This window comes from Toxorhynchites rutilus, chromosome 2 (genome assembly GCF_029784135.1).
Source record: "Toxorhynchites rutilus septentrionalis strain SRP chromosome 2, ASM2978413v1, whole genome shotgun sequence".
Lineage (NCBI taxonomy): Eukaryota > Metazoa > Arthropoda > Insecta > Diptera > Culicidae > Toxorhynchites > Toxorhynchites rutilus.
The window spans coordinates 133829374-133853405 of NC_073745.1; the positions used below are offsets into that span (position 1 = coordinate 133829374).

Genomic DNA, 24032 nt, shown 5'->3' on the forward strand with positions numbered 1-24032 from the left:
GACATTGAGCAATTGAACGGTATTGTACCGTCGACATCGCTCACGACACATTAATTATGCCAGCGGAATATCACTCCCGTCCATGTTGGTTGTGCTTTAAAGTTAGGATTTCCCAGTTTCTGGACAAATTCTCAAGCCATATCCCGAAGAATAGAAGAGGGGTAAATTATTTTGTCTAGCTTGACAAGACAAAAATTCATTGACCGCTCCAGCTTCTCGATTCTGACCAACCTTATATGCTTTTGGTCTAGATACAATTTTCCGTTCCGTAGTAGTGTTGATACCGCACTTTGTGCAATACTGAAATTATTTGCAGTTTCAGACCCCTTCCGACCATATTTTTCGACCTGCTCGATGATGCTCAAACCTTGCGCAATGGTTAGCGTTTTGATTGTTCGTTTGAAAGGTTTCTCGTGGTTTTCCATACTTGAAAAGAAATTGTTTGATGACACGAACACTCCGTCTTCACTTTCAAGGGCAATTGAAATCTGAGGTAATAACGCACAAAAACATGTACGCGAAAATCAATCGAGTTAGGGAGGTGAAAATCCATGGAAAAATGAATCAAAACACATTGAGTAAGAGAGGCATCGGGTTAGGGAGGTATCGTGTTATGGAGAGAAGAATGCTTGTAAAATCGAAGGTGCCACGAAATCCATCGAGTTAGGGAAAATATCGAGATACAGAACATCGAGTAAGGGAGAGTTGACTGTATAATGATTGCCCTTAAGGTATCTCTTGACTAGAGTAAAGTCGTCTCCTTCGACATGGTAGCGCTTCAAAAGATATTCACAGCAATACAATGGACGCTGCAATGGAAATTTACTTGACATGCCTTGGGATACGTAAAGAAATGGGTCTGAAGTATCGGCTAGAATTAGGAACTCCACCTGCGATTGACGGATCTCTATAGTAGCATGTCCGAAAAGAACCTGAAAATATTTAAAACCAAACCATGGTCCAATGCCCCTAGGGAGGATGGTTGTAATAGTTGTTATCCATGGTAAAGAAAGAAATATATAAACTCCTAATCACATCACTCACTTAAGTGAATCCTGATTCTTAACTCCCCCCAACAACAATTACCCTTCTTGATAATCGCTAGAGAACCACGCTATGGATGCTACTTTTCTGACCTTTGGGCGGTGAAGATCATGCAAACATTCCTTCATTTACCATAGTGACTGTAAAGACGTGGCCGGGTTCGTTATTGACTATTTAAAGCTCGATTCACCGAAACTTGCACAATGTGAATGATTTGCTACTCCCAAGCGCCAATTGGGTTTGTTCTTTGAAAAATTTCGCTGTTTTAGGTCAATCACGGTGAACAACTACGAAGTTTACAGAACTTACATATATTTTGGGTTCAATTCCCGATTGCTTTAGTGTCTTCCCGGGTTGGAAATTCTCTCGTCATCCCATGGAATACAAATGTTCTGATAGGGGCTTAAATCATTCTTTCGATTAGTAATCTATGTCTGTGAGATAACCAGTCCATTTTGTAACTATCTACTGTGTCTTCCCGGAAAAAGCTCAGTAGCAAGAGACCCATCGAACTGGGTGTTAGGGTCGGCTTACTACTGGGTAATTGGAGGGGCTTCGCGATCAAAATAAAAAGAGTATCACCTTCTTTTCAAATACTTTTGGTTTTATTTCCTGATGTTTCTGGTTATCCTTTGGTGGTGAGAGAGAGGCGAATGGTGGACGCGACTGTGGTTGGTTGTTCTGCTGCAAACCAGGCGGCGCCGGAGTCCACGGCAAGTCGGCACGTGGAGAGTTGACCGTGGCTGGCGTTGTCCCTCTTTGGCGGCAATCGACAGGCCCAAGACGATACCGGAGTGACACTGCCGAGAGGGGCCCTCTTTAATTATTATGCCCAACCTGGCCAGAAGGTGGTTTTTCACGCTGGTCCTTCACGGTTAGGCGTATTGGTGGTCCACTAGGCCGATGGTGTGCCGGTCAACCGGGAGTTCGTCGAGGAAACTCAGTCCAAACTATTCCACCGAGCTCTTGGACAAACGTCCGTCACACACCACGCCTGAATCTAAAAAACCCCGTTTCGTCCGGCGGATTCTTCCTCGAGCCTCCTTTGTACAATTTATTTCGGTACAGCTCACATTTTCCCCATATTCTCGCTGACCCTCTCTCGCAATCTTAGTCGTATCCTGCAATGCCGACTCGCCACCATTTTCGCCCGTTTTAACAAACATATTTACATACTGATTTTATTTACTTCCGTACTTAACAAAATATACTCCCTACTAAAAAAAAATACAAAAAGGTGACAATATTTTCAAAAACATCAACAATCATAAAAAAACCAACGAAACTGTAACAAACGCTTACAAGTTTCTCTTAAATTTATTTTGCTTACTGGTTAGTGTGATGTCATAAAATAAATACAGTTGTAAATTATTACCAATAAGATAACTCGTCCCGCTCAAACCTTTGTAGGGCAATGAAGTGGGACCATCATCAATATGAAATACATGTTATAAACCAACATTATGTTTCACATTTTTTTCAAGATAAGTAATGTTTTCGCAACACTCAGTTGCGATGTAACATATCCCGTTTATTGACACCGGCAACGTAAAATACAATAAAAATGTTGATCGAATAATATTGATCGAGAATCAATCAAAGCATTCCAAAGGCAAATATGTTCCTGAATAACTCGTTCATATAGTTACAATATCTTGAATGTTAGGCCCTCGTGTGATTAACACAACAAACGACATCCAATCAAAGTCTTACGAAGACCAATTTGAATATACGATCCAGCACATTGCGACTCTTCTCAAGTGTGGCGCTGCAGCGAGTTAAAATAATAAAACATTCTCTAAAGACATATTTAGTATCCACTTATTACTCATGTCTATTTTATTGTTTGCTACTCGTAGGTAGAAGCATTGACGATAAGAGTGCACTCTGCTCAACCATTTATCCTCAGATCCTATAAAGATCAGCTACCTTCCTGTTCATGCAAGGGTTGAGATCTTCTAGGTTTCAATCTGTATCTTCTCTCTACATTTGGCAAAGAGTCCTCTGTGATGAAAGTGCGATCCAGTCATACTATTCAGCCACAATGCATTACGTTCAAAGTTCGACGGCCGCTTTTAAATATAATTTACATTTGTGTTTTCCGGATCTCCACTCGTAAGATAATCAGCGTGTGCTGAATCATTATTCAGCAGAGAACACATTTTCTATGCAGATTTAATGATGTTGCTGAAACTTGATTGACAAATCAGAATGGGTAATAAAAAAGCCTTTGAAAGATTGCGTTCGGGCTCAACAGCAATGAGTTTGTTGGCCTATCTTTCCAGCAGATGCAACGCTTCTGTGGATAAACGTTAGAGGCACTAATGCTAACCTCAATATGCCTATGCAAGTCGAAATATGTACGTATTCAACTATGTCAACGCAAAAACATAATTTCCTCAAAGTAATTTTATGTATCCTCCGACTGTCTGGCTTGTTTTGATGAGTATGTATTCTGTGTGATGAGTATTCGAACAATCATGAATCATCATTCAGCTGACTTAGAAATATTTCACTCAGCACTAAAAAAACCCTACAACACTTCATAAAACCCATGATATCTGAAACAGAGCAATTAACTAGCAATAAGTTTTGTCTAAATTATTAGCGACTATTACCAGTTTGGAACCATCACTGAATTGAATCCTAAATTGTTATTGTGATCTTACAGGAACAGGCTGAACGAAAAGAGTTGATTGTGTCGATCGTGTTAGTGTAAAAGCGAATTCCAAAAAGCAAAAAATATATTCCAGTCAAACAACTTTGCACTTCCCGCTCACGGAGCAGAATTCTATAAGGCGAAAGAAGCTCCACAGCTAATATATCGCGAATTAGGTGCGCATCAGTGTTCGTATGCATTTGTTTGGATTCGTCAGTTTTTATGTTTGTTTCGCAAAAAAAAAGTTTGTTCCATTTCATCTTTTGTTGTTCTCCTTTGGAGGAGCCACGCTCACGTCACAATTACTGGTTTGTTTGTTGGAATCTCTCATTCGACTGCGATTCGTATTTTGCTTCCTCGCCACGATGAACTTTTTTCAGAATTGATCTACTTCAAAGAAATTAGTGTTTACATTTTGATAATAATGGATTGAACCATGACAGGACATGTTTTATATATTCTCATAATATTTTTCTCATATTATATTTCGCTGAATTTATTTTGACCAAACCAGAATGGTCCATATGGTTGAATTCAATGCCGCGAATTGTCTAAATATTCTATGATGCTTTGGAGTTATGTTCTAAACATTAAAAAATTAAGCAGCATAGCTTGTCTTTAGTTTCGTCAGTTAAATGAAATGAGAAAAAAAAGCTAATTGTTTTATTAAAGGTATAAAAGTATCTAAAATTAACATTTTCGGCAAATTATTTCGAAATGGTCCCCCCTCTTCTTCACGCAGAGTCGCAAACACTTGGACCAATCGTCAATCGCTGACGGATTGTTGCGAGTGGAAGTTCGTGGGATAGAATTCTTCAAATTTCGATGAGAACGCCCTTAGTCCAAAGTGAACAATTCAGTGGAATAATCATTTGCGGAGAATAAGGCTAAATAAATAGAAGGCTCACACATGGCTTGAACGCTTCAAGCCATGAATTTTCACGCAAAATATAACTCATAATGTGCTTTAAAACATTTATTTAGACTGTTAGAAGCTTTTGTTTGCGAAGAGGATTGCGCCGAACGCTGGCAACAGTCGCGTTTGAACTAACAGAACATATGGCTATACTAGGTATACGTCGATTACATATTATGTTAAGCAGTTATTTTCACCGAAAACAAAATTCAGATTGCGTTCATCAAGATTCGAAACTAGTATCAGAATAAAAAAGACGGGTGGGTTATGTGTGGGACATAACCGGAGAGACGTAGGACTACACCAAGTGCTGTCAATATAAATAGCTCACCGAATATCCAAGTAGTTTTCCTGTATCTCTTAGCAAAATTACATCTACATACAATGATCCCAAGATATAATCCCCAAATTATACTATGCAGCACCTTTCGCAGAACAGAAACATGAAAATCAGAAATTGCTCTATTGGGATTGTGATGGAACGAATTTTCACCTCCAGATTTCAACCGAAGAGCGTCGCTCTCACTTTGGAAAATGTCTTCTTCCCATCCGGCTTGCAATGTGTTGTACTTTGAAGCAACTTTTAATCCGGAAACAATACACGACATCGTAGAAATTGAATGATCAATCGGAAAGTCCCCAACCACCAACAGGCCCAAAAAGTCACAGGAGGATGGTGTCCGAGACACGACCGCATAGTTGACGTAGGAGTCCGTTAGGCTATCTGTTGATTTGGGATATGTTTGAAGTATTACATCGTTAAACTCTTTGATAATTATTTGGTGGCCCTGAAAAGGGCCGTTTTGTTTGGTTGTTAGGTATTGTTTATTCACTCCACCGAGTGATGATGACAGAAGGATGGTAAACAGTCGTTGGATGGTGCGTATAAGAGAAAAGATACCGGATTGAGATATGATGAAAATCGCTTTCTGTGATCCTAAACGATATACCTCCTGTGTTATGTATGGATGAAATGAAGAAAAAAAACCTCACTAATAGAAGATAATTACCAATACCGAACACAATTATCAATTTTTCTGATCAGTAAAAACATGTTACTTGAATATAGAGAAAACATATTTGAAATGGAGAAGGTAAATTTCTTTTATACTTTTTACTTTCTGTGTGCTTATTCAACCCAATGCGAATTTTAATTGAACTAACAACAACTAATGGATGTATATGGCAAATCACTTTTTCTAATATTTCTCCACTTTTCCAATTTTTCTCGCCGTATAAACTTTCCTTGGGTGAAAATGAACACAACAAAACAGACAGCTTAAACCAAACGACCCGTTCTCGAGCGGGAACACACCTTGGTTTTTATTTATGAAAATTGAAATAAAGCGTTTCATATATCTAGTCATTTTTAACACAACTGCTACCATATACAATTTTACACTTACACTTGCGCTAAATTTTACACAATACACGATCGGTCATTGATATGAAATTTCACGAAACAACCAACATTAAATTTCCAAATTAAAAGTTTTATTTCCTAGAATTAATCATATTACTCACTTTACTTGCAATATAAAAATGCCCCTGACTTGTATATATTTGCAATGCCGATTTCCCCCGGGCACCTTGGTTTTCATATCTCTGTTAGGGAATACATTTCGGTAGGAACAAAAGCTCCCCCTACTTTTATGTATTTGCAATGCCGATTTCCCCTAGGCAGCTTGGTTTTGATGTCTCTGTTAGGGAACACATTTCGGTGGGAGCAATCACCGAATCAATCCACCCTCTACTTTCATGTATTTGCAATTCTTCTTCTTCTTCTTTGTCCTTTAAATCTTACGATTCATTCGTCTCCGATTTGCAATTCCAATTTCCCCCCAGACAACTTGGTTTGGATGTCTCTGTTAGGGAAAACATTTCGTTAGGAACAAAAGTTCCCCCTACTTTCATGTATTTGCAATGCTGATTTCCCCTAGGAAGCTTGATTTTGAAGCTTGATTTTGATGTCTCTGTTAGGGAATACATTTCGATAAGAACAAATGTTCCCTCTACTTTCATGTATTTGCAATGCCGATTCCCCCCAGGCAGCTTGGCTTTGATGTCTCTATTAGGGAATACATTTCGGTAGGAACAATAGTTCCCCCTATTTCTATGTAAGTGGATTGCCGATTTTCTCAGGCAGGTTGGTTTTGATGTCTCTGTTAGGGACCCGCCGCATGTGTCGTCAATTTGACCAATCAGAAGCGAGTATTTCCGTTAGGATAGGAGTTGAGATTTTTCAATTGTTCGATAGTTAGTTTCACGCCATATATAATTTTCTTCATTACAAAAAATTGTTATGAAGTATCGAAATCGGTTAACGCAAAAATTTCATCAATCCATCATGAAATGACTGAGTAATAAGCTTTTGAAATTGGACAGTTTTCACGATGTGCTCGATTTTCGATTTTTAATTTGTACCCCAATATGTTCCCGAAAAACGTAATCCTACGTCAAAACACTCGCAAATTATAAAAATAAATTTATTTTTTGTTATTTCAGATATCACTTTAGAATGCATTGAACCGTTTTGTTTAATTGTGTTAAAATAATTCTTTAGTGAAAAGGTTCGGTGGCTCTGAAAAGCGCCAATGGAATCACAGAAATGGGGCTTACAACACAATGCTTCGCTGCTCTTCAGGCTACTATTATATTGAGAAAACCACTGTGTGTGAGCAGCATTAAGAAAGAAAACAACAGAAGGCAACAGCTCGCTCGCAAGTTGATTCCCAGAAAAAAAAACGCAAAGAGAATAAGCACAACGGAATTAACCGCAGAGAAAAAAGCCTACTGGAAATATACGCGAACACAAAATAGAGCGCACACAAAAAAAACCACATAGATATAAATGTCGCACGGAAAAAAGCGCAATGTTTTTAATAAGCCTCACATTCGCAACAATAGCCAAACATCCAACTTTCTTTAATCAGTAGCTGTCAAAAACTGACAAAAAACGTTTTGTTCATGAACAGATATTGAAAGAGTCAAACTGTAGTAGAACATAATTGTTTTTCCTTACTTTTAATTCAATTTTGACGTAGGACTACATCTTTCATTTCTATACCAGGGTGTAAAATCAAAGTTTCGAAAACGAAAGCGTTACGCCGGAGACCGAGATTTTGAGCGTTAATAGCTCCTAAACAACCGAACGAAATCGTATGATAAACACTTCATTCGAAAGATAAAATGTCTGCGCGTTATATACTTGTTACTTTATCATCCAAGAATTTGTTTCGATAGCCTTAAAATTGCTTTCAAAACAGGCTATTGAAATCACCAATTGGTTTATAAGCGAGCTCCGCTCGGAAATCCACTCAGTTATAATTGAACAGCGATTGGATCATGTTGTCGCTGTTGTGGTGAAGCCAACTTCGTTTATCATACAAGCGCTGATGAACGGTGTCACCAAGAGCCAGTTTGTGTACCTTAGGCCAGAAGGGAATCTATCAGGAGGAAAGTCACGCCACAAACGGTTTCGCTTGAGACATCGGAGCAGCCACCACACACACATACACGCGCGGAACTATTTTCGTTTGGTTGCCATCCAGCATCGAGAAGATTCCGGAAAGATGTCATCGCTGCTGAAAAATAATTAGCAGGAAAGCTTCTGAACATTATTCTTCCCCATCAGTAGGATATTTTCGTATTCAATATTGGATGCGCATGCAGCGGAAAATGTTTCGCATCGCGAAAATCACATAATTTTCAATCGATTATTGCTCAGTCGCTGAAAGTTTCAAACTCAGAGAGTTCATTCGCCTCTAGTTTTCCTTCCAAATTGCCATCGTAAACCACACCTTCTCTCGATTCAATCACGGACCAAAAGCATACTTAAGCGATACTCTGGTGGTGAAACGCATTCATTTTTCGTGAGGACAAGATAACATCGATACTGAACGAACTGAACGAGCTGGAAAAGCTGGACGGCGAGAGATCGAGGGATTCATTACCTGGCCTGACTTGACCTGAAACGCATTCAGTTTGTTTGGAACTGTGAGTGAGCGCAGAAAAGCCGATCCATCAGGAGGAGAAGAGAAGGCGACCAAGAGAGTATCAGCATCGAAAAACATCGGAGACATCGGAGTAGCCGCCACACACACACATACACGCGCGGAACTATTTTCGTTCGGTTGCCATCCAGCGTCGAGAAGATTCCGGAAAGATGGTATCGTTGCGGAAAAATAATCTGCCAGTTCCATTGGAATTGAAAATTACATTCAAGCGAAAGAGTTTATTATGTTTTCTATCCATATAATACTGCGACCAAATACATTTGGTTTTGTGATTTTTCAATCAAGTGCGATCAACGTAAGACCACGTCTTTCGGCAATTTATTAGAGGTGCAATGAATCTTAAGAAGAAAATCCCGCTCTTCGCGCACTAACGATGTTTACTCAACAATTTCTCAAAGAGAAATGGGTGTTGTGAGAAAGAATGAGCGAAAGCAAAAATTATGTAGACTGATTTGATGCAACAGACAGCAATGTTTTATGTATTATACAACTTTCGTGTGATTGCTTCTTTTGCTGAATATTGTGCCTTCAACGTAACGCTCTCGTTTTCGAAGTCCCCCAAATATTCATTTATTCATTCATTCAGATGCATTGATTCAGATGCAACTAGAAACAAATGATCACTAAATCAACGATAGTCCTACGTCACCCTTGCGGTTATACCACAGATATAACCCACTTCCTGTTTTTGACATAGGTATACGCAATGGAGTTTTCGAATAGTCAAAAAGGCAAACAATTTTTCATATACAGTGATAGCTGTTCATTCAATACCTAATCAGAAAACAGGTGAAGTTTTTTATGAAAGAGTTTTAATTATTTTAGCTCTATACTCTAAACCATCAAAATGGTTTGCATTTCAATCGAATCGGAGATTCTCTGAACTTTTCCGGTACGTTATACATAACTGTTCCCTAACCCATAAATGATTAACATTAACATTACATTGGAACATTGGGAGAATATGCATTTTCTTACCATATTTGCATGGCCGAATTCGCAATGCTAATCAGACGAGCGTAAATCGGTCGCCATTCGTGATTTCAAATTACAGTTTTCACAATTCGTCAGTCATCTAACTAACGACCGGACGACAGCAAGGCTTTCGAAACGACCTTTCTCAAAGCCGAGTGTTTAGTTTAATTTTCCAAATTGTTTTTTACGGCTAGAGGCGTATGAACTAATGAGTTTTGAAGCCTCTATATTTCAGAACATCATCATCACCATCATTCAAGTCGTCTCGCTTCAGCTATCAGACAGCTGTGATGGAATAATGAAAGATAGATATTGCACTGTATGGTGCAATTGTGTTTGGTAGAGCGCCACGTCGATTTGCATGTCGTCTAGTGAAAAGTGCCTCTGTATTTTTGCATCACATCATATTTGAACCCGTACTGGAGTGTAAGTTCAAAAATTTTAAAATTAGAGCGTTATGTTTGTGGTTCAAAATTTCGAGAGTTAATCCCACGTTGTCAGTTGGACAAAGTGGTATATCAATCATTCGAAAGATAAAGGTGTATGAGTAATGCTGGTTACTTATTGATCCAAAAACTTGTTTAAATAGGTCCAAACTGCTTCGAAAGCAAATATGGTGCTCGTCCTAGCCAAATTCAGATTCTATTAGACTGTCAAAAAAGTCATGCGGTATTTTTTTGAATTTTCATTTGTTCATAAAATTAGTTACAATCATCTTTTTTAAGTCAAATATGCGCCGTTTTGTTCGATGACTTGTTCCCTACGAGATGCCAACTTCATAATACCCCTGTTATAGAAGCTCGCTTCCTTATTGGCAAAAAACTCGGATAGCCAATTTTCACAGGCCTCTTTTGTGACTAACTTCTGACTACCTAGCTCGTTCGCCATGGACAAAAACAGGTGGTAGTCACTTGGTGCAAGGTCCGGACTATAGGGCGGATGCAAAAGAACCTCCCATCCGAGCTCCCGGAGCTTCTGGCGCGTCACCAAAGAAGTGTGTGGCCTGGCGTTGTCCTGATGGAAGACAATGCGGCCTCTGTTTATCAAAGATGGCCTCTTCTTCATGAGTGCCACCTTCAAGCGGTCCAGTTGTTGGCAGTACAGGTCCGAATTGAGCGTTTGGCCATAGGGAAGCAGCTCATAATAGATTATTCCTTGACAATCCCACCAAACACACAGCAGAACCTTCCTGGCCGTTAATGAGGGCTTGGCCACCGTCTGAGCCGCTTCAGCGGGCTTCGACCACGACCGTTTGTGCCGTTGTCGTAAGTGACCCACTTTTTATCGCCAGTCACCATCCGCTTCAGAAACGGGTCGATTTTGTTGCGATTCAGCAGCGATTCACATGCGTCGATAAGGTCAAAGATGTTTTTTTGCGTCAACGTGTGTGGCACCCATACATCGAGCTTCTTTGTGAATCCAAGCTTCTTCAAATGGTTAATAACGGTTTGATGACTTATCCCCAGCTCTTGGCCGATGCTACGGCTGCTACTATGCCGGTCTTTCTCGGCTAATTCAGCGATTCTGTCGGAATTTTCGACAACAGGCCTTCCGGAGCGTGGCGCACCTTCGACGACCTCTACACCAGAACGAAAACGTTGAAACCATCGTTATGCGGTGGAAATGGAAACTGTATCGGGTCCATAAACTGCACAAATTTTATTGGCAGCTTGAGATGCATTTTTGCCTTTGTCATAGTAGTACTGTAAAATATGTCGGATTTTCTCTTTATTTTGCTCCATATTTGCGACACTATAACTCACGAACGACTTAACCAAACAAAACAGTATATTATAGCGCGCAAAAATACCTTTCCAACAAGCTATAGTATGACTCGATACAATGAATACAACTAGAACTACGCGCTTACAACGACACCTCGCGGAAATACCGCAGGACTTTTTTACAGCCTAATATTATGCAAAAATTGTGTCTGAAATTGACATTATATTATAATAATAAATTTTAGTAGGAATATCTGAAAATTCAGAGGAAATAGGTTAGGTTAGGGTTAGGACTACGCGCTTCATCTAAATAAATAATACCAAGTAGATATTTTCATTCAAATGTTACCAATTGAAAATTGCCTTTTAGCCTTCTAATCTGATGGAGAATTGTTTGGATCCCAAACTCGAATGTCACCACTAGCCATCGCGGATACTTTCGTTGTCTCGGGTTGAGGGCGATATTGACCGTGTAAGGTGGTAAAATATTGATTGAGGTTAGATCGGATGTCGAAAGCCTAGCTGTCACGATATTGACACCTATTGTCAATCAGTTTGATCGTGTAAGGTGCCCATATTGAACAACATTTTATAAATGCATTTTCAGAATATGCAAGAAGCAAGCATTGTCTAGAGCAGAATCAAAGCAATAGCAGATATTTATCAAATAGGAAGTACGTCGTCAGTTTTCATACCGTGGAGATTGTAGGAAAAGTTGATTTTATGTGTTTTCAAATATATAATCGCTTGGAGCCGCACTGTGTAGTACGAGAAAAATTTCGCGATGCATGTATTGTTCTTGCGAGAATAATAATGAATCATGAATCAACCATCTCCAGCTGTGTCCACAAAACAACGTAAACCCATCGGTCCTTCTTAGGTCCACAAAAACATTCGACTAAAGAGTTATTTCTGAAATTTAGATGCGTTTTACCAAACTATTTTATATTCATTTTTGGCTAAAAGGAGATTCTGTGAATTCAGGAGCGTGTTTGGATACATTGATCTAATAATGGTGTTTTGAATTATAAAGGTTTTCTTCTTCAGTTCATTAGCTTCTTACTCAGTTCATTCGCTTCTGGCTTCGGAAAAGACGAATTCAAACTCAATCAAAACAACTCGGCCTTAAGGAATACGATTTAAAAAGTCGTGCAGCCGTTCGGTCGCATGCTGGATGACTGATAAATCGTGAATGACTCATGTGTGATTTTTTCAAATTAATCATACATTTTTCGTAATTTCAATTATTGTTTCAGGTTAAAAGAGACGTAAGGTATTTTTCAGCATTGATGGTTGTGTTCTTTAGTGGTAAACTGAAGATGAAAATTTGTTTCGATGCTACTGCTTCCGTCACGTAGTGCACCAGTGGCCGAGTGGTTAGCGTCTCACATTATCATGCCGGGTGTTCGGGTTCGATTCCCGTTCTGGCCGGGGAATTTTTCGTCAAACAAATTTCTTTCGACTTGCACTGTGGTCACGCGTATTCAAGAGCTTGTCCCTCGGAATACATTCAAGACGTGTTATTTGGCTTAAGAAATCTCAACTAAGTATTAATAAATGACGCTAGTTAATGCATACGTTGAGACGGCAAAAGTTCCACAGGGAACGTTAACGCCTTTCAAGAATAAGAAGAAGCTTCCGCCACCACACATTAGATTCGGTTCGGATTTTCTGTTGCCGTTTTGCGGCTTCTGAGATATTTCGTTCTGCGTTGGAGATGTAATTTTGCTAAAATTACTTATATATATACAAGAAGATCAGTATTGCAGTTTCAGTGCTTAAGACAGTATCTATTGATCCTTTGTCCCGTAGGATGGTACAAAAGATCACACGCACTGTTGTACATGTTAATGCTTAGAAATAATTTGATACTCAACTCAAATTATTTCGCGAAACGTTCGCGCTCCTCACTCAGTGAAATCATTCATTTATCGACCGTTGCTATTAGTATCAAATATTTGTATTAAATAGTTTCATTATTAAATTCCTTTAATCTTTGTTCTCGCTGCTAATGATTTCGTAGTTCTATGTAACAATGCGTCGTGTCTGAGACACCAGTCTTCTTTATTTTTCTTGCGGCCCGCTACCCATGACTAACACGTGTCTGTGGCCCCTATAGAAAAAAAAGGATGAGGACCGCTGCACTAGACTGAAAAGTTTTACAGGTTTGTGTTTTAACATACGCCAATTCAACGGTCCAGTTCGGATTGCTAGGGGGCCACAAATATTTCGGCCTAAAGTTCAAATTTTCTATCAGCCTTCGTTGGATCCAATTCGACGTGTGAAATGACGATCCTTCATGTTGTGAACAGCGTATTGATACTCAGAAAAGTTGGCCTTCACCCAGAGAAGCATTTTGTCCTTCAAAATACCGATATATACTATTAATTTTAACGGCAACATCAGTGAAAACAGGCGGCATTTTCAAACCGTGGGATAATTTCGATGTTGTGATGCAGCACTTGAAAGTAAACGTAAACATATACACTGTCAACAGAAATGAGTCATTAGTTACACAAATTAACCCAATTTTAAAGTTTAAATATTTTCATTTTTTTCTCCTGCCGTACCCTGTACGTACAGATCGGTGTGATTTTCGTCGAATTCGCTCCTGACGATCGTAGTCACTCGCTCAGTCCTTGCTCAACGTTTTCTGTCGGATCTTTTCCTATCATCCAACGAGGAAGTCTAACGGTACCTCCTGATAGTTCGGTAAATGAAATCACGCTTCACTCCCAGGGTTTCGAAGTTATAAAGAAGCACCTGAGCACTCATTCCGAAAACTTTTTCATCACCACAGCACGAAACTCTTTCATCGTTGATAATCAATGGACACAGAATGAAAATAATCAAATAGATCCGTCAATGGATTGTGTAAACATAGTGCGAAATTACACCAAAACAGTGTTAGTGTATGTGCTACTGCTTCACCACACAGCGAGGTAAAAAAGTGTATGATAATATATTGGACACGGTAATAATCTGGTGTCAGATTCGTACTATGAGCTGGATGCATAAGAATATCCCAAACAAGCTCCTGCAGTTTCTTGCGAGTATTATCAATGTGTGTGATCTGGCGTACCGTACAGGACCTATTTAGTAGCTCTGCCGAATAGGAGCAGCTCATAGTAGATGATTTCCTGTCAATCCCTCATAAGAGGCTTGGTCAATCGCGATGCCAAATATGGAGGTTGTATTTCAATGGATATTAGCAATATATTGCAATATCTTCATTTTAATGCAACTATTCATGGTAAGACGGCAAATCACGCAATTCACATTCGTTACACGATACAGATAACCGTATTAAGCTCGTATAACACAAATCACACCACGAAAGCAAGGAAACGTAAAACGCGTTGGGGTAGAGTCTGGAAGAGCAACCAAATATTGGCGTGTCCCGCCATCTGCGCGCTTTTCATTTGCACCCACACATGCACTCTCGCTTCTCTCTTCCTTTTGCATTCTACTCACATCTCTCAGTCACCCACATAAACACTACACACACCAATCAACCAAACACTCTATCCAAAACCAAAAAAAAATGTTAACACGCACAAGGCCACAACTTGACATTCCTTCGCTCATCAATGTATAATTAAGTTGTAATTTTCATTAGCAACGATAACTCCCGAATTGCTGACAGCAACTTAATCTCCTGTTTTTTATGCGGCGAGGGAAATGATACTTCCATATGACGCTCATTCTTTGTGCATCTTCGCGCTGTCATCGTCATGATCATTATTTCAAAGAGTGTGGGGACACGCCAAAAATAACAATCAACAGTAGAAAAGCTGTAGCTATCTATGTGCATGCGATGAGAGTGAGAGGAGTTTTGGCGGTGAACATTTCTCTTTGGATGGGGAGATATCGGCACTTCTCCGCAGAGCGAAGTGAGTAGCTCAGGGACTTGTGAAAAGGTTCAATGTACTAATGCCATGGTATACTGAAGAGTTACACAGAGTTGGAAGATTGATAAACTTGAATTAGCACTCAATAATTAACGAAAACGTATTCTGTCATCAAAAGGAATGTCTAATTTTTGATTTCTCAACGACACCGTGTTATTTCACAATTCGAAAAGTTATTTAATCATTGTACAATGGTCCAGGAGATGCACTAAGTGGAAATTAGCATTTAGATCTCGATGGTAATTCTCTAGACAAAAACTGTCTTCGACAAAGTTGTTACATATGATAGAGCGCTCATTTTCATGTTATCAAAAATAAGGTGACGAAAATTATCGATGAAATAAAAAATATAACTTTCTTATCTTTATAGATAGAGGTAAACATAGTTCGACAATGTTGTAGTCCCAGTTATTTGAGACATCTTTGTAGAACAATTTTTTTTCTATCTCTTGTAATAACAGATATAGCGCCTTTTTTCTAAGTTGCATTAGGGTGATGCCAGGGTGAACGCGACATGCGATGCGATGCGACACTACGTGATTTTTGACAAGTCGCGCGACCAAGCTCCGTTCATTCAATTCTGGCAAAAAAACTATTTCATATGCCATAGTAAACGCGATGCGACGCGACAAGCGAGTTTCTGCGCGACACAAAATCAACCTCGACATGCACAGCTTTTTCGCGCGATGAATACGCGACAAGTGAATGTCAGTTTTATATTTTGTTTACATCATGGCGGAAGAAGATGTGTCTGTGGATGTGGAAGCACTAATCGGAGCTATATTTCAAAGAAGTGCACTTTAAAATCAGAAAACTCGACACTACAGGAACCGGGTTCTTGTTAGTAAGTGTTGGAAAGAAGTTTCGGATGAATTAGGAATCACTGGTAAGTGAGACAAATGAAATTGTTTGAATATATATTGAAAGGATTTTTCGAATTTCAGCTGCCGCAGTCGAGATCTAGGGATCCCGGTGATGACAGCATTTCCACTAACTGGCCATACTTCAGTAGTCTGCTATTTCTGAAGCAACAAATGAAGCCCAGAATCCCGTTGTAAGAACCCTAGAAAGCACAGAAAAAGGGATTGTGAAAAAATGCCGGAAAACTATGAAAGAGATTCAAAATCGAACATAAAGATTATTTATGAATATTTTCTTACCTCAGTGTGATCAAAAGTTTTTCGCCAGGCTCTATTGGAGTTTTAATAAAGTTGGTCTACTTTTTCATGAGAACAATATGTCCTAAAATATATTCGAAAGTTTCGATGCTCATACGGGTATAGGGCCCTATTCCAGAAAACGAGACGAGCAGACGAGCGCTCGTCTCGTTTGTTTTCATATTCCAGAAGCCGAGCTCGACTAAAAACAGACGAGTAGCTCGTCTGGCTTGACGACCGTTTGGGCGCGCTCGTCGATGAATCAGTCGAATCGTCTAGTTTGTTTGATGTGTTTGTTCACCTTGTTGATTGAAAGCATCAGTATTTTTCTGGTCCGCCTTTATTTTCAAAAATTGTTTCACGGCTAAACTAGTATTGCATAAGCAATGTATGTTTTCAAATGCAACCATCAAATTCAGTTCAGTAATTGCAAGATTTTACAGATTTTCAAATGGGCCTCTTCCAAACAACACAACCAAATGTGAACATTGAACTCATATCCAGGGAGTCCGGATGACTGTTTTTAATACTGTTTAGCGACATTCAATCGCGTCCACTCTGGCCACTATGTCGCTTTAAAAATCGCGTTCTTTTCGCGTCGCGTTCGCTCTGGCCTCACCCTTAGGGTCACCATGAAAAAAACGGTTTTCATATTCTAACTTTTATATTTCTAATTCTACATACAAGTTGTCTTCGAAAAACTTTTAGAGCTTACTAATACAAACGTTTTGCGATACAGAACTTGTCAATATCTCAACTTCACTCAAAGTTATTGTTATTTATTCCCAAAAAATACGCTCTCTGCAATTGCTTGTCACTCTCTCTGGGGCAAACATAAACAAAGTTTATTGGCTACATTTCAAAGAACATAGTTCACTCTACATGATGTGTGATTTTAAAAATTATGTTATTTGTCGTGTTTGAGTAAATTAAAATTGAAATCAGGAGTTTTTGGGTAAAAACCATCAATAACTTTGAGTAGGATTAAAATATTAACAAGTTCTACATCGCAAAATGTTGGTCTTGATAAGCTCTAAAAATCGTATGAAGACAGTTTTGATGTAGAATTTGAAAAATAAATGTTAGAGTGAAATTTGTTATTTCAAATTCCGTCAACAAACATTTTTTATGTTTTCCCCAGAAAGAATGGCAAGCAATTGAAGAGGACGTATTTTTTGGGAAGAAACATCAAGAACTCTGAGTGAAGTTGAGATATTGACAAGTTCTGCGTGGAAAAATGTTTGTATTAGTATGTTCTAAAAGTCTTTCGAAGACAATTTGTATGTAGAATAAGAAATATAAAATTTAGAGTAAAAAAACAGTGTTTTTCATGGCGACTCTAACGCAACATATAAAAAAGGCGCTATATCGGTTATTTCAAGAGACAAAAACTTTGTTATACAAAGATATCTCAAATAACTGGGACTACAACATTGTCGAACTATGTTTATCTCTATCTATAAAGATAAGGAAGTTATTTTTCAATTCATCGACATTTTTGGTCACCCTATTTTTGATAACATGAAAATGAGCGCATTCTCATATGTAACAACTTTGTCAAAGGCAGTTTTTGTCTAGAGAATAACTGTCGAACTCTAAATGCTAATTTCCACTTAAATGCATCTCCTGGACCTGGACTGTTATGTAGTCACTCCACATATTTTTTCGAGTACTATTTTTTTATATCACTTTTTATAAAAAGTTACAATATTGCAAAGTGTTATCCAAGAAACTCAATTGACGCGTTTTTTCCAAGAAACTCAATTGACTTCCCAATGTCTTAGTAGAACATCGAATTTCTATAGACAATGGGCTTTCGAGTTCTATATATTTTTCTAAAGGTCAAATTAGCGATGTAAAAATCAGTCTCGTTCAAAACTGGTTGAATGTTAACTGAAATTGTTGGTGGCCGTCACCATATGTAATGGGTATTTTAATAGGAGTATAGTATCTTTAATGGACAGTTTTTTTGTAACATTTGTATTTTGAAAGCTGTATTTTAATTAATTTGATTTGCCATTTCATCTGACACCTGAACATCGCCTGCAAATTGTGCAGAACCATGGACCGTGGTTCATTTCGGGGAACTCATCAAACTCCTCCCTTTTTGCAGTCGACCTAATCGTCTATCAGAGATATGTCAATTAGCCACATTTGAAATGTAAAGAATGCTCGTGTCATTTTCGAAACATGGTTGCATCCTGAATAAGTCACTTTATGGGCCGATGGAATCATTGGTTTGTTTCTATGATTTCATGAAGACGACGCAACACATAGCACTGCGCGTGCCACAATTGATTTATTGGACGAAACGTTCTTCTGATTGATGTTTAATTTTATGCAACTCCTGAAATGGTGTCCAGGATAATGCGATTTTACACCTTTGGATTCTTTTTGGGAGCTATCTAATGTCTCTGGTCTACGTCGATGTGCTTGTGCAAGTGCTTGAAAGATAGCATTCTCCAAGTTATCACTGATATACCCTATGATCAGAAAGTAACTCTATTTGATTTTATTTTCAAAATTATTATTATTATTTTATCTCCTTCAAAATACTATTCATTGTTGATACCAACGCTTGACCCAGTCCTCCATGCTGGTAGGTCGACGAAGAGAATTCCTTTAGTTCCCTAGTCGCATTCTCTTTCAACTCCTCGATCGACTGAAATCTTTTTCCACGAAGTGGCCATATCAGATGAACACGGTGCTTTATCGATAGTATTTACGTGATGTTTAGTCAAATTATTCAGTACAATTCGGGCTCGGTGCGATGGCGCGTTATCATCATGCAACATTCAAGGATTGTCGGCCCACATTTCTCGGCCGTTTACAAAGTAGGGGAAAAGGGGGGAATTTGGACCACCTAAGCAAATCGCCTAATATTTCCAAACCAATACGGTCTAAATAAAAAAATGTCACATTGTATACTGAGCTACACTTGTTTTTTCTCAATAAATAATGTTTAATCATTATATAAAGCTTCGATCTACCAAATATATCATAAAATAAAAGAGATGATTTTTGGACATTAAAATTTTATGCGGGGTGATTTGGACCGTCTGTGGGGTGATTTGGTACAGTGTGTGTTTCATCGAAATAAAAATATACTTGTGTTTATGTAAAGTATTTTGGGATAATGTTACAATCAGTAACAATGTTCTGGGATCGATATCAGGTGTCTAGGCCAGATTCCACAACAGAAAAGTTGGATTGGCACCATCTCGAATTCTGCATGAATCTTTTTACTGTTGGTCGAGCATTTTCAAACACTTTGATGCTTGGTCAAAGAAAATCCGTTCTCGATGGCCTGTGTTGCTCTTTCAAGCTCCTCCTTCTTCTAACGTTGTCTGTCCATCCTCTTTTTGTAATTCAGCGGCATCTGGAATCAATTAGACCAAAAAAAAGTCTCAAACCTGTACGACTAATTCACCCCACAGAAACGTGTCCATGTTACCCCACACAACATGCAAAAATTAAAATGCAATTAATTTCATTTATTGTTATCAAACTTACAGTTTCGCTACATCAAATTGTTCCTCTTCTGTAGGCGAACAGAACTGTGCTGCACGATACATGAAAAGTTCGTTTAATAAGCGGGAAAAACGTTAAAACCACTATCGGAAAACTCACATTTTTTGACGATCAAAGTGCTTGCTGTGTTTATGCTACCGTTTCCCTCTTCTTGTGAAGTTTTACCAAAGTTTTTTTTTACTTTAGGTACATACGGTTCAACAATAGAAGGAAATAACATTATAAAAAATCCAAGTTGAGCCGTAATTTTTGAGATAAAGGGGTGGTCCATATCACCCCATATGACCAAATCACCCCGTGTTACCCTACAGGCAGACACTAATGATCGGATGGCACTAAAACCTGGCCGATGTGGTTCTCAAGGTCGTACCAATATGAGAAAAAACGGTTCCCGCATGCACGGTACGTTTGAATAAAAAAAATCCGGTGCTTTCTGATCATTTTGTACGGCCTCCATTCCTGCAGATAGTCATCGAAAATTGAACTTCACGACTGGACTTATTCAGAGCTAGCGAATGTAGCCATATGCCGCAAGTCAAATTCAAATCAAAGAATGCAAAGAATTGCAAAGTGCAAAAAATAATTTTTCGATTAGACCAAGTTCATAGCAATTAACACCATTTCTCTGCATTTCATACAAAATTTATGTTCTAATCCTCTATAAAAACAGTCTGTCATTTACAAGCATCTAACTTTTCTAAATTTATATTTCTCAGGAATCTCAACGTAAAGAGCTCAACGTTTGAAGATGTGAGTATTCTATTGATTGATACTTTGATAGTATGATAACAAAATAATGAGATTTATCCTATTTCTACTAATACATTTTCCCTTTTTCGCAATCGTATTTCTAAGAAATAAAACACTTATACGCTTAATGCGAATCTCATCATTTTTTCGGAAAAGTTTTCAATTCCTTTAGCGATTTCTTATTATTGTAATCTACACCCTCAATTATTTTTAGCAAATGTTTTGCCATCCTAATTTATTAAATGAGCCAAAAAATAACAGAAAATGTCATGACTCTCAAATACTAGTATAGCATTTGTATAATATATATGGTATAGTAATATGAGATCAATGTGAGCGAGTGAAACAAGAGACATATTGCAAATAAGCACACATTAAAACTTCTCGCATACTTGCCACTTACACGGCCCAGACCGAGATAGATATATATTCACGTTAAGTTCTCCTTTTTACTTTTAGAAAACATTTTCCAACTTCATTTTATAATCAGGTATAATATTATCACGCATTTATGCAACAGCACTAATTGCTACGTGGATAGCGCGGTCGTGCAAAACAGCCTTATATTCTAGCGTGTTTCAGTTCGGGATGTGCTCAAAATGGTGGGATTGCCTCTCAGTACCATCGCACTAAGGTAAGATTGGGTCTAAAGACATAAGAAAAGCAGAAAGAGACGATATGGAGTTATAATCGATGGGAATGCTGTGAAATCGCGGAAAGCTTGTTTATGCTCAATAAATTGAAAACAAGTAAAGCTTGAATTGCAACATTTGTTGTATTCATATTGAACGTAGAACGAACGCTGCATTTGCTATTTCTATTTCATAAAAACATACCCTGTTTTCTGATTTGGCTTCATTACTGATAGACGTAATTCTACGTCGAAAATAGGTAATGGTTTCTAGGGTTTCGTAATGATTACACGTACAACTTAGTTAAAATTGAAGTGACACTAGCTCACCGGGCCACATGCGGTATAGCTGCTCTAAATTATGATTATCATTCGTACCAACATCATCAAAGAATAGATATGCAGATTGAATCAAAAAGTATCCCGCTCCCGGTTCAACTGTGAACATTCGAAGAATATGAACATTCTTACGCCGAAAAAGGCGACATTGTGTTATGATAAGATAGGAATACTCTTACGTCTAAATGGCTACTGTGTAATATACAACAAAATTATTGTAAGATAAAAATGTACACGAATAAATTCGGCTCTGTTGCAGCTGAATTGTTAAACGAGCCTAAAAAACAGATGGGATAGCAAAAAAAATCTTTCCGTCTGAAAACACAAACTCTTGCTCACTGCACCGCTATCAAAAAAAATTCTTCACCCTTCTTCTTGAATGGCACTAACGTTCCCATAACAACTTTTTACTGTATCAACGTAGGTATAACTTGCGTCATTTTTATTAGCAGTACTTAGTTGAGATTTCTTATGCCAAATAAAATCCCTTGAATGTATTCTTAGACGCAAGCTCTAGAATACGCGTAACCACAGTGCATGTCGGAAGAAATTTGTTTGACGAAAAATTCCACAACCGGAACGGGAATCGAACCCGAACCCCCGACATGATAATTTGTGACGCGAACCACTTGGCCACAGCCATTTTTTCACTCTAGTCATTTTTCATTGATGATCATTAGTGAGCTAATTAGGCCTAAAAAATGATTTTTCATTACCAGTTCACAATTAGGTCGTACAATGAGCATTTGTCATCATTCATCGCATTTACTCAGATTACGAATCCCATTTCCCTCAGCTGTTCGAATCCTGACCTCGAGCTGAATATTGCGTATCTGAAAAGTCACTGATCTTGGTCAACATTTTTTTCAAAGTAATATCTTACCGGCTCACATATTTATAGATGTTCACTTGTCCGCTTTATTTACAACAAATTCCTTTGGCCCCATACGGAGATATAACACGACTTGCACACACCGCGATCGAGGATGCTGTTTTATTATTCCGCCTACACACCCGAGCATTTGTTTCTTTTTGTGTTTTTGTGCGAATGCGAACGCAACGAAGACGGCGGCCATCAATTGTCATAACTTGAAATACTTCGTTTAGAATTCCATTTCTGCAGCATATTTGTGCAAAATGCAAACTTCAGTAGAGGATTCTATGTATACTCGTAGAAAGAACACGAGCGAAATTCTATTCCATTATCTCTAGCGTAATCTCTTTATAGCACGAGTTATTGGTGATCGTGTTTTGAAAATTGTTCCCACAAACATTATTAGTGTCATAAATTAAAAGTCAAATTTAAATTAAAAAAAAAAACACAAAACACCCAACCAAATCACTTAAATACAAAAAGAAATCCGCTTAAATCTCTCACAATGTTGCACTTAAAGGGAAAACCACTTCATCCATTCTTTCTGCCAATTCATTGGCCCTTCGGATAAATGACAAAAAATGGCATTCGTTATTACGTTTCAGGTGCTTCTGTCATTTCCAACCACTCTAAAGTGAGACATAGTATTGAGTCCCGTAAAGACATGCTGTAGCAACATTCAATATATTGCCACGCACATATGCAGGTACAAACGATATCTCTCTTATTTTCGTGTTTTTCTCGGACACTATCTTATAAATTTACCTGATAGCCGAATCGTGGTAATTATGTACATTGATTAATGTTTTCCTCTTGTAACAGATTACTCCGATGTCCGAATTTCGTACGCCATCATGATTCGACATCTTGGAGTCGACGGATTAAGTTATTGTGCGCTCAGACAGAGAGGTCAGAGAGAAGAACCAGGTGTAAGAGCAGCGAAGCGCAAAAAAAACATATTCATGAGAAACTAACAACACCACAGAGAAACAGATCCACGCGCTTTCGTGTCCGATCTGGGTTTGATAAATAAAACCCTCAACAGGACAGAAAGGTGCAGGATTAATTGGGCGGCAACTTCAAACGATCGACGAATCCTTGCGCACCATGCGGCATCACATACCGTGTGGATAATTAACAGATTTTTGAGTATAAACCAAATATCGACACTGTAGTAAAAAAGGAAAAAGTATGACGCGTTAGAGCCAGTAAAATTTCATTTTTTTTTTTCTTATAAGGTCTGTTTGGCGATTTGTCATGGTTGCTAAAAACACTTTATATAAATAAATCAGTCAATACCCTGAATTTTTTTTCCAAAAAATATTGTATGTCACAATTTTATTGTGGACACCCTTTACTTTAACTTTTCTGGATAATGTATCCATGTTATTTAATTATTTATATTCAGATGCTGTAGCATCGCAAAATGCTCGACGCATGCAACGATGAAGATATGTCACGGGTAATGTATGACAAGTCGGTTCTCGTGTGACTGCAATAAAACC

At 38.3% G+C, this 24032-nt stretch overlaps 1 protein-coding gene across 3 annotated transcripts in view; it reads left to right on the plus strand.

Moving 5' to 3' along the window:
• The window catches only part of LOC129771315 (endothelial zinc finger protein induced by tumor necrosis factor alpha-like), a 99129-nt gene that overhangs the window by 41519 nt on the left and 33578 nt on the right, over positions 1-24032 (plus strand). For all 3 annotated transcript variants that reach the window (XM_055774833.1, XM_055774834.1, XM_055774835.1), the window contains exon 2: positions 20650-20683. The gene's annotated coding sequence lies outside the window, so the exon portion shown is untranslated. The remainder of the gene's footprint in view (positions 1-20649; positions 20684-24032) is intronic.